Source organism: Anomaloglossus baeobatrachus, chromosome 5 (assembly GCF_048569485.1).
Source record: "Anomaloglossus baeobatrachus isolate aAnoBae1 chromosome 5, aAnoBae1.hap1, whole genome shotgun sequence".
NCBI classification, from domain to species: domain Eukaryota; kingdom Metazoa; phylum Chordata; class Amphibia; order Anura; family Aromobatidae; genus Anomaloglossus; species Anomaloglossus baeobatrachus.
The window spans coordinates 362,350,566-362,363,611 of NC_134357.1; positions in this window are offsets into that span (position 1 = coordinate 362,350,566).

Here is a 13,046-nt window from a genome sequence, read left to right on the forward strand (position 1 = left end):
ATCAGCTCTGGTGCAAACAGCGCTATCATAGCCTGATGAATAACTGCTCTAATACCGCCTGGTGCAGACAGCTTTAATATAGCCTGGTGCAATACTGCTCTAATACTGACCTGGTGAGAACAGCTCCAAAATAGCCTGGTCCAATACTGCTCTAATACCGCCTGGTGCAAGCAGCTCTAAAATAGGTTGGTGAATATGTGACGCCCTGGCAAAGTCAGGTTGTCACAGAAAGAGTTAATCCTCCTTGGTAATCTGATCTCACACTGGTGCAGCAGGGCAAACCACATCCCCCAGGGTAAGAGAAAAGCAGAGCAGAGGGGAGGGGCTGGAGCAGAGTGTGTGGAGAGACAGACGGAAGAGGAGTCTGGAGTTGTAGCTCCCAGGCTGATAGTGAAGCGTGCTCCGAAAGGGCCGGGACAGGCTGTTAGTGAGGAAGGGGCCAGAGGTAGCCGGAGCAGGGTAGTGGCCCGCCGGTACCTAGGGTGACCCGGATCACTGCAGGGGAGTGGATTCCCCGTTCCCGGCTGAGGAGAAAGAGGAAGAGAGGGGAGAGAAAGGCACCTGGCTGCAGGGAAAGAACAGGAGCTGCTGCACCGTGTGTGGGACACGAACACCCCCCGTACCGAAGGCTGCGGACACCGGCAATTCCTAGTTTACCAGTGACTCTGTGTGAAATACTTGTGAGTACGCCCGTGCCCTCGGGCACTGCACCGCAGCACTGCGCCCTGCTCCCTGCTTATGCCATCACCGGGCCCCAGGACAACCCACCCCCTGCCCACGGAGGGGAGAACTAACATCTAGCTGCTCCATACCATCACTCCCGGGATCCCCGTCCAGAGCAGCGGTGGTGTTCCAATCTCACCACAACCGTGGGTGGCGTCACGGACAATCTCCCTTACCAAATCCCTTTTTACTGTGGAGCCTGGGATCACAGACCGGGTCACGCCACCGTGATACCCACAGAAGTGACCTCGTGGCCCGGATCTGAGTACCCCTGATCCCCGGGCGACACAAATACTGTACTAATACAGCCTGGTGCACACTGGTGTAATCTAGGCTTGTACATTCAGTCCTAATACAGTCTCTCTTCTAATTTGAATATTTTGTGGGGAAAGCATTAAATAGGACACATGGATGTGGCCATGGTGCTACTGGTTGTTGTGATGGAGCCGCTACAGGGAGAGGTCGTGGTTGATCTATGCCTGCTACGCGCCCAAATTAAACACTTTCTGCAGATGACAAGATGTTCCTCAGCATGCCACAATATCCAGCAACACAATCTTAAATGCTTCATATTAGCAGGAGGCAGTGTTTCAACAACATGGTGGAAGAGTATCTGTCCACAAGTCTCCACATATTAATTGATCAGTTTTCCACATATAGTTCCAGTTCCTTCTCTTCAACCTCCACCAGCTCCCCTCTTAAACATTGCCCCAGTATCGACAACAAACAAAATAGAAACTAAGTTCTATTCCATTATTCCTAATTGTAGTATTCAGACATGGCGGTCTGCTGTGAACAATAATTCTGCAAACTAAATGCTTCGGGCCAAAGGGACACTGAGTCAACAGCATTTAGGAGCCACCTAAAGGGAAAGTGGCTGGGACTGGCGGTAGCAGGCTAGCTGGTGGACCACCAGCTCGATCCCAAATCCAACTATGAGCTTTTTAATTGCAGCAGCTGTAGTGTACGGTACTAGATTAGGAATTTAGGCTTTGTAGGGAGAATTGTAAAAACAGGCAATTAAGAATTATTGCTCTGAGGTGCAACTCTAAGGCGGGCTTTACACGTTGCAACATCGGTAATGATATATCGTCGGGGTCACGTCGTTAGTGACGCACATCCGGCACCGTTACCGACATCGCAGCATGTAAACCCTAGGAGCGACGATCACCGATCGCAAAAACGTCAAAAATCGTTGATCGTTGACACGTCGCTCCTTTTCATAATATCGCTGCTGCCGGTACGATGTTGTTTGTCGTTCCTGCAGCACCACACATTGCTATGTGTGACACCGCAGGAACGACAAACATCTCCTTACCTGCCTCCACCGACAATGCAGAAGGAAGGAGGTGGATGTTATGTCCCGCTCACCTCCGCCCCTCCGCTTCTATTGGCCGGCCGCTTAGTGACGTCGCGGCGACATCACTGTGACGCCGAACGCACCTCCCCCTTGAAGGAGATATTGTTCGGCGGTCATAGCGACGTCGCCGACCAGGTATGTGTGTGTGAAGCTGCCATAGCGATAATGTTCGCTACGGCAGCAATCACCATGTGCGACGGGGGCGGGTGCTATCGCGCTCGACATTGCTAGCAATTGCTAGCGATGTTGCAGCGTGTAAAGCCCGCCTAACAATCCTGGCTATGTAGTTGAAAACATACTATGTAGGGGAATCTTTGAGAATTGTGGCTCTGTGGGGTAACTCTAAGAATCTTGACTATGTGGGTGAACTTAGAAAACAGATTCTGGGTCATTTTTGAGAATTGTTGCTCTGTGGTGGAACTCTAATAATCCTGAATATCGGTGAAAAAAAGCTATGTAGGGGCATTTTTGAGAATTGTTGTTCGGTGGGGGAACTCTAACAATCTTGACTGTGTGGACTATGAGGAGTGCCTTATACTATATGGAAGACTTTGGGGTGTGCATAATTTTATATGGAGAACTATGGGGATGAATTATGCTATTTGAAAGACAATGGAGTACATTATATTATATGGAGAACTATGAGACATGCCTTCTTCTATATGGAGGGCTGTGGGGGCCCATTATACTATATAATATACTATATGGAAAGCTACGTGGAGGCCATTGCACTATTTGGAGGGCTATGAGAGAGCCTTCATAAATTATGGAGGGCTATATGAGGGCCATTACTTTATGCAAGCAATTATACAATGCGAAGGTTTGTGTGAGACTTCATCATACTGTATGGAGGGCTGTGTAGTGGCTATTTTACTGTTTGGAGGACTAGTGGGACCATTACTGTATGTAATCCCATGATACTGCATGTAGGGCAGTGTGAGGTCACAGTTGGGGTCACCTTACTTTGCCTGGTTAGTTGAGGGTGATTACTGTATTCTACAGGCTTCAGTAGGAGGGAAATTACTTTGTAAGGGCTGGAAAGTTTGGGGATATGCTCTTCTGTGACAGAGCCAAAAATTATTCTTAGTATTTTTGGGAGGTGGGGCAATTGGAACTTCTGCTGTGGGACCCCATGATTTCTATGTATGCTCCTGGGTCCCATGTATTAATCTATATATATAATTGCCTTATTCTGTCTGTCTGTCTGTCTATCTTGCTCCAAAATTGTGTCCTTACAGTGACAACCGTCGGATTGGCCGCTGGGCTCGGCCTGGCCCCGCCCCCAACACGGATTGGCTGCTCGGCTCGGCCTGGCCCCGCCCCCGCATGGATTAACCGTTTGGCCAGGCCCGCCCCCGCACGCGATGCCCGCTAGGCCACGCCCCCACACGCGATGCCCACTAGGCCACGCCCCCCGCACGCGATGCTCGCTAGGCCACGTCCTCCGCACGCGATGCCCGCTAGGCCACGCCCCCGCATGTGATGCCCGCTAGGCCACGCCCCCCGCACACAATGCACATTCGGCCACACCCCCCGCACACTATGCCCGCTCGGCCACGCCCCCCGCACACGTTGGGCACCTGTACACCACCCCCCAGGACTACTCCTCCCATTATACTCCTCTTTCCCCAGGACTACTCCTCCCATTATACTCCTCCTATTATACTCCTCCTATTATACTCCTCTCTGAGGGGTTCGCAGCATAGGGGATGGAGCACGATGGGGAGTGCAGCAAGGGGGATGGAGCACGATGGGGGGTGCAGCAAGGGGGGATGGACCACGATGGGGGGTGCAGCATGGGAGGTGGACCACGATGGGGGGTGCCCAGAATGGGGGAATGAAACACGATGGGGGGTGCACAGCATGGGGGATGGAGCATGATGGGGGGTGCAAAATTGGGGATAGAGTACGACAGGGGGTGCGCAGCATGGGGGATGGAGCATGATGGGAGGTGCGTAGCATGGGGGATGGAGCACGATGGGGGGTGTGTAGCATGGGGGATGGAGCACGATGGGGAGTGCAGCATGGGGGATGGTGCACGATGGGGGGGTGCAGCGTGGGGGATGGAGCACGATGGGGGGTGCACACCTCCCCCCAAAACACACACACCGCCACACACGCACTGCACAACACACCACACACACACTGGGAACCACAAACACTGCCCTACACAGACACCCACACACACAGACAACGCCACACACACACACAACACCCAACACACAAACACCACGGCACACACAAATATTCGCACATACCGCGCAACACACAAACTGCACAAAACATACCTCCCCCCAAAACACACACACGCACCTGTATTGCAAATATAAAAATGGCTATATTTTGAGTCTATACATTATGTTAAACTATAACATATTGATTAGTCAGACAGACAAAGTGTACATGGTTACAAAATCTTGTATATACTTAAGGATTTCTGTGTGTTTGTCTTGAATATACAGACAGACAATATACCATTGTAACAGAAACCTTATGATTTACTTACATCAAATATCTGATGGTTTTGTGTGTTTGCTATCCATTGAAATAGAAACTCTGATCTATTTAGTTCAACAATCTGATGTTTTATGTGTTTGCTATATACACAGACAGACAATATATCCATTTACCTAGCTCAAATACCTGATGTGTATTCTTAGGAGATTTGAATGTCTGTGGGTTTATTACCCCATTGTCTGATGTGTGGTGTATCTCTGATTCATCTATGCCCAATGACTGGCCATCAAAGGGCATGGATCAATAAGACTACAACACATTAACTTTAAGGCTTGTAATATTGTTCAAGCCTCTATAAGATCAGATGAAGTATAGCACAGACAGAAGCTCGTGTTACCTGTACCGAGACGTCCGGTCAGTGTTGGGGTTTTCCAGGAGTCCTCTGTTTATGTCATGCTTCTCTGATTCTTAATATTCCAGACAGATGATGTCCAAAGCTCCTTGGTGATGTAAGTATTTAACTGTACTTAACCTTTGTATGTTGATTATACAAAAGTGTACGCAATATCATACTTTTCCTTTAAGTTTGTATTTCATATTAACCTTTATAATAAAATTACTTATTTGCCTTCTTTAAAGCCGTATCTGAACCTTAGTGTTAAAAATATTAGCAAAACAGCACCCCACACCCACACAAACTGCGCAACACACACAGCACCACACACACACAACGGTACAGACACACAGTGCTCCACAAACAACGCAACACACACAACGCAACACACAAACAACACCGCTCTCACCCCCCGCCACACCCAGAAAACACCCAGAACATGTACAGCGCCCTACACAAACACTTGGCAACTACACACAACAACATCTATATATATAACAAAAATCATAGAATACCCGATGCGTAGAATCGGGCCACCTTCTAGTTATATAATAAAGTGGCCATTCAGTATACACCTTCAGCTACTGCCAACCTTAGGTTGTCAAGGAAGGCATATTTAAAGCTCTAAAAATCTTCAAGCGAAAATGTAGATGTTCACCATTCCATTGTTGAAGACCAACAACTGGAAGCATAATCACGGGCAATGAAGAAACTCAAGAGGGACCATTAAAAACATGGATGTGGTAACTATTTCCCTGTAAAGGGCAACCTGGCAGTGGCATGGAATTCCTCCACTGGTGTACATCAGTGCCCCATCCACACGAAACAGCACAAATGAAAATTGTAACTAGCCATGGATAAATAGAAGAGCCACTTTACACTCTCCCTCCAAGAGCTTCAAAGGGATCTAATCCAACCATTAAGTATCCTGGTTTGTACTGACAAGGGGCAAGTATTGCAGAACAACTGTCTGAGAGTCATGTTGCAAGGCTTGATAAAGGGTTTGACAGTGAGTGGGTTTGCCTGCGTAGCTATCTCCAGTAGATGATGCACGGGCATGCTGTTTTTCAGCCAAAGCCATAAGTGGAGCTTGGAGCAAGGAGAAGTATAAGTCCTACCTTTATATTTCCCATTAGTTTTGAATCCACTCCTTACATGGCCTCAAAAATTTCACCAAAGCTGGACCAAAAAGTGCCCCAAAAACTACTTGTGATTCCAATCTTAAGAGAACTTAGTGATGACTGACACCGCTATTTGCAATTCATTTCCATTTCCAAACTGACTTTTAATTACTTATCCAATGTGTGCAGAACTGAATTGACTAAATCCCCAGCAGAAGCCTACTAATTAACACTTCTGTCTGATATATGTGGCATTTGTTAGGACTAAATGCATGAAGCATCTTTTGCTAAGACTACAGTTTGTCTCCTCGGTTCACAAGCTGCTATACCCTTATTTCACAGTAATATTATTAGTGTGGGGTCTAATTATTCGTATTTATTATAGCGTCACCAACCTCAGTAGCACATTAGCCTTTATTCACATCTTGAACGTATTTTTAATCCCTAACTGTGACCATTAATTCCATCTGACGGGAAAACATTGTTATGAACACTTGAGAACACTTATCCTCTAAGGGATAGAACAAGGTACTCTTAGACCCAGAATAATAATAAAACAAACAAAAAAAATATTATGCAAGATTAAAATTCAAAAACATTAAAATATGCAATGTATCCTCAAAAGGGGACATCACCAACTCCAGGTGTGAATAATCCTATACACGGGCTGTTGAGGGAATAGCAGTGGTCAAATGTCTGTATAGCTAAAAAACGTCTATTTGACTTTGGCTGGATGAATGGTATATAGAAGGCTCAAACAAAATTTTCTTTAGTAGTCAGTTAAAATTAGATGGGTACAATAAAGATAGCACTGGCAAACAAAAACATCAGATTTGACTATAGTATTAATACATATGACTAGCATAGCACCTGCAATATAGAGAACAAGTTACAATATTACCACTAAGGTGCAATGACAGCATAATTTCTAGTGTTTCCAATGTATCTGTAGCCCATAAATGTATAGTAAAACCAGGTGACTGAACATGAAGGAATAAATAATCCCTGCAGTGGGGGGTAAATCGGACAGTCACTGATGGATATGTGCTACAATCTTAGACCAACAATGTTGTTAATATTATTATTATTATTATTAATAATAATAATATTTATTTATAGAGCACCATTGATTCAATGCTGCTGTACATAGGGTTACGTACAAAATACATGTACAAATTACAATAGACAGACTGGTACAAAGGGAAGAGGACCCTGCCCTTGCAGGCTTACATTCTATAGGATATTGGGAAGGATACAGTAGGTGGGGTGTTGGTCGGGTGGCAGTAGCTGTGGTGATGGTGGTGACGCAGTGGGGTCATCGGAGAATATAGGCATTTCTGAACAGATGAGTTTTCAAGTTCCGTTTGAAGTGAAGTGTAGCAGATAGTCTGATGTGTTAAGGCAGCAAATTCCAGAAGACAGGGGATGCTCGGGAGAAGTCTTGGAGACGATGGCATGAGGAGCGAATGAAAGAGGAGGAGAGAAGGAGATCTTGGGAGGATCGGAGGTTATGTGTTGGATTGTAGCGGGAAATTAGTTTGGAGGTATACGGAGGAGACAGATTATGGATGGCTTTGTACGTCAGTGTTAGTAGTTTGAATTGGATACGGTGGAGGATTGGGAGCCAATGGAAGGATTTACAGAGGTGAGAAATGGGGTGGTATTGAGGAGAAAGATGGATCATTTGGGCAGCAGAATTAAGGATGGACTGGAGAGGTGGGAGAGTGCTAGTGTGCCGCCCCCACGTCAGCAGCTGGGCTGCTCGGATCCGGATCCGCAGTGGCTCGAGGGTCTCCGGACCCGAGGGTCATGCGGCCACTCAAATAAAGGGGAATTATGTACAGGGGATGGTATAGACAGTTTGTGACGCCATCCACAGTGTGTGGTAAGGTGGAGGACCACTGCTGCTGTTGGGAGCACCTGGTGGCGATGGAATGGCAGCCAGGTGTTTAACCGATCCTGGGAGACACGGAGCAGAGAAATTCACAATCGGTAGTCGTGGTGCTGGATGAGGCTGTGCTGATTTGGTAGGTCAGTAAACACACAGACTGTGATTAAACCAAACGTCCTGCAGTACCGCTGCCGCTGAGGGGGAGCATGTCTAGGTGACCGTTCCCTGTGATGTTGCATGGTGTGTTCCAGTCTCTTCCAACCCTCCGGGAGCCTCTACCCTTCAGCCCCTCACTGTCTGACGGCTGCTTCCTCACGCTGTTCTGGGAGCTCCAACTCCACAGTCTGCTCTCCCCTGAGAGCTACCACTCTCCTTGCTCCCCAGCCGACGACTGACTAGTCACCTCCCACTCAGTCTGCTTAACCCTTCGGTGGGCGACCCTTTCCTCACTGGACCTGCGCCCTGATGTGTGTGTGGGATCTGCATGTTGGTCTTAGCAACATCACTGGGTGGCACCTGGAACCAAGGAGGAGATGGGTACTGCACGGAAAGGAAAATTGTGCAATACCCTGTGACGACCTGATAGGCCAGGGCGTCACATTCCCCCTTGGTTAAACATAGCTTGTCCCCGAGCTACAGGACACATCAGGTTTTATTTAAAACTGCTCCTGTAAGGAAGAAAAAAGGGATAACATGGTATAAACAGTTTCCATCCCTCACAGGGGAGGCACACTTCCCAAAACTGTAAAAAGACTCAGAGTCCACACTCCCAATGTCCCGGATCCCATTAACACACCACCCAAACAACCTTACCCTCTGCATACTATCCACGGGTCCCTGACCAGGTTAAGATCCCGGGTGTTGTAACAGACGACTCTGGTAATAGTCCTGAGCAACCTGGTAGCCGTTGCCCCTTGCGCCAACCCCCACCGGGGCCTCCTGGTGCCGTTTACCAGCACAGCACCGTCTAAGGCCCTGGCTGTCTTTCTCCTGTAACAACGGGTGGAAAAAGGTTCAACAAGGAGGGCGCAGTATACTTACAGCAGAACTTCCTGTCATACTCCACCTGGGGGACCAGATGGTCTTCTCCAAGGAACACGGGAAGGTTCAACAAGGGTGACAGTCCATACAAAACTTTTCAAACTTTTTATGAACTTGCGGGTAGATGTACCGACTGCTCCGCAGCCGGGGTTGCAGGGTCCGGGTGCTCCACCTCTGAGGACAGACCCGGTGAGGCGGCCGGGTCTGGTCTCGCCGGTGTCTGGATGACCGCTGCCGTGACTGGAAGCAGGATCGTGGTTGGGATCTCCACAGCTGGAACTTTTTTGTAGATGCACCAGGGGTTCCGCTGCCGAGGTTGGTGTAGGCAGCTCGGCGTCCGCCGAGGATGGGGTAGGTGATGGTGAAGTGCTCACCACGAGCGGGGGCGGTCCGGATCCCTCAGCCACTGTGGCCGGATTTGGACAATCTATAGGGACTGGGTAACTGCTTACCATCTCTTCAGGTGGGACTTCAATCTCACGGGCTCGCACCACCACTACCAGGCTCCTCATGTCTTCCCTCCAGTGGTTCAGTATAAACAGGTCCGCGTCCGCATTCTCCTGCACAGCTGCTCCATTTCCTCCTCTATCCATGTCGCGGTCCTAGGGACAGCACGTTCTGGTGACCAGTCTCGTTCCGCCATCTTGCCACTGCGTCTTCCAGGAATGTTGTCGCAGAGTCCTGGCGTCCCTGCTCCACTTCCATTCTCTTTACATTCCGGCACGACCCCTCGGTCTTTTCACAGCACTCTTTCAGGCACTGTGGCCCTCTGGGAACTTCTGGTTCCAGCCTCACCTACAAGATGAAGGGCGGGGCTTAGGCTTTGAGCACTTTATCGGGGAAGACAGCGCTCTGGCGCGAAAAGATGGCGGACAATTGCGGAATTGGCGGTAAAAGGACTCTTGACTCGCGGCCCTCGACTTTCAAGGCGCACATCACCCAGGTAAGTGGGTCCTGCTCGTATCCTGTTCGTGACACCAGAAATTGAGGTGTGCTGCCCCCACGTCAGCAGCCAGGCTGCTCGGATCCAGATCCGCGGTGGTTCGAGGGTCTCCGGACCCGGGAGTCGTGCGGCCACTCAAATAAAGGGGAATTATGTACAGGGGATGGTATAGACAGTTCGTGACGCCACCCACGGTGTGTGGTAAGGTGGAGGACCACCGCTGCTGTTGGGAGCGCCCGGTGGCGATAGAATGGCAGCCAGGTGTTTAACCCCTCCGTGGGTAGGAGGAATGCCCCGGGGCTCTGTGATGATAGGGGGAGCTGTGGGCTGTAGGCCTGGGAGACAAGAAGCAGAGAAACTCACAATTGGTAGTCGTGGTGCTGGATGAGGCTGTGCTGATTTGGTAGGTCAGTAAACACAGAGACCAGTGATGGCGAACCTATGGCATGCGGGCCACCAGGGGCATGCAGAGCCCATTCTGCTGGCATGCGTGCTGTCGCCTGATGCTGCCGCTTTGATCTGCTGGTGTGATCGCGCCGGCAGATCAAAGCTGTGTTGGAGCGGAGGAGACATTTCTCCTCGCTCTGACACTCCTCCTCCCCTGGCTGCAGGTCTGTTGCCTAGGAGATGGAGGAGCATCAGCGAGCGGCACCAGTGTAATGAGGTCTTCTGGCCACGTGGGAACTGAGGACCCAGCGGTGCGCAGCAGGTGAGCGTGTGCAGGAAGGTAAGTTGTGTGTTGCTTTTTTTTTATAACTCGTGTGCGGCTGTGCCAAGATGGGGATGGGGGGCCAGCGCCAGCATGGGGTGGGGGAGATCACACATGCCAGCATGGGGTGGGGGAGGGGGAGCACACATGCCAGCATGGGGTGGGGGTGGGGGAACACACATGCCAGCATGGGGTGGGGGAACGCACATGCGAGCATGGGGTGGGGGAGGGGGAATGCACATGCCAGCATGGGGTGGGGGAACGCACATGCCAGCATGGGGTGGGGGGGACACACATGCCAGCATGGGGGGGGGCACACATGCCAGCATGGGGGGGATGACATGCATGCCAAGATGGGGGGGAAATGCATGCCAGGATGGGGAATAATGTATGCCAGGATGGGGAAACATACATGCCAGGATGGGGAAACATGCATGCCAGGATGGGGAAAACATACATGCAAGGATGTGGAAACATGCATGGCAGGATGGAGGAAACATACATGCCAGGATGGGGAAACATGCATGCCAGGATGGGGAAAACATGCATGCCAGGATGGAGGAAACATGCATGCCAGGATGGGGAAACATGCATGCCAGGATGGGGAAAACATGCATGCCAGGATGGAGGAAACATGCATGCCAGGATGGAGGAAACATGCATGCCAAGATGGAGGAAACATGCATGCCAGGATGGAGGAAACATGCATGGCAAGATGGAGGAAACATGCATGCCAGGATGGAGGAAACATGCATGCCAGGATGGGGAAAATATGCATGCCAGGATGGAGGAAACATGCATGGCAGGATGGGGAAAACATACATGCCAACATGGAGGAAACATGCATTCCAGGATGAGGAAAACATACATGCCAGGATGTGGAAACATGCATGGCAGGATGTGGAAAATATACATGCCAAGATGGAGGAAACATACATGCCAGAATGGGGAAAACATGCATGGCAGGATGGAGTAAACATGCATGCCAGGATGGGGAAAACATGAATGCCAGGATGGGGAAACATGCATGCCAGGATGGAGGAAACATTCATGGCAGGATGGAGGAAACATGCATGGCAGGAAGGGTGAAAACATACATGCCAGGATGGGGAAAACATACATGCCAAGATGGAGGTAACATATGCCAGGATGGAGGAAACATGCATGGCAGGATGGAGGAAACATGCATGCCAGGATGGGGAAAACATACATGCCAAGATGGAGGAAACATGCATGCCAGGATGGGGAAAACATGCATGCCAGGATGGGGAAACATGCATGCCAGTATGGAGGAAACATGTATGGCAGGATGGGGAAAACATACATGCCAGGATGGGGAAACATGCATGCCAGGATGGAGGAAACATGCATACCAGGATGGAGGAAACATACCACGATAGGATACATTTACCAGGAAGGGGAACATTTACCAGGAAGGGGTACATGCTAGGAAGGGGGACATTTACCTGGATGGGGGTACATTTACCTGGATGGGGGTAAATTAACCAGGATTGGGAACATTTACCAGGATGGAGGACATTTACCAGGAATGGGGTACATGCCGGGATGGGGGAACATTTACAAGGATGGGCAATATGTCAGGATGGGGTACATTTACCAGCATGGGGGAACATGCCAGAATAAGGTACATTTACCAGGATGGAGGACATTTACCAGGATGAGGTATATTTACCAGGATGGGGCCATGATGGGGACAAATATACCAGAATGTAGGAAATATATATCAGGATGGGGGACATGTTTACCAAGAAGTGGCCCAGAAAGGGGACAGAACTACACAATGAAGGGGAGGAGAGCAACTTGCACGTCTTTATGGGATTTCAAGATGTTCAGACTTTGAAATGTAGATGTGGATTACAGGGTGGCATCTGATTGCATTCCATGCTAAAATCAATGTCTAATAGGCTGCAATTTTTTCCAGAAAGATCAACTGCTGTGTCTGGAAAGGGCAGGGGCTCAGCTTCAATGTGTGGTAAGCAGGCATGAGCGTGATGCCCCTGCTGAGGAGAAGAGAAGACGGCAAAGGTAAGGTTAAAATCAATTATTTACATGATAGGATTGGTTGGCACTTCAGAAAAAAAATTGGGTTTAGAGCTACAGTTTGGGCACTCGGCCTGTAAAAGGTTCGCCATGACTGACATAGACTGTGATTAAACCAAACGTCCTGCAGTACCGCTACCGCTGAAGGGGAGCACGTCCAGGTGACTGTTCCCTGTGATGTTGCCTCGTGTGTTCCAGTATCTTCCAACCCTCCGGGAGCCTCTACCCTTCAGCCCCTCACTCTCTGAGGGCTGCTCTCTCACGCTGTTCTGGGAGCTCCAACTCCCCAGACTGCTCTCCCCCTGAGAGCTACTTGAGAGTCACCACTCTCCTTGCTCCCCAGCCG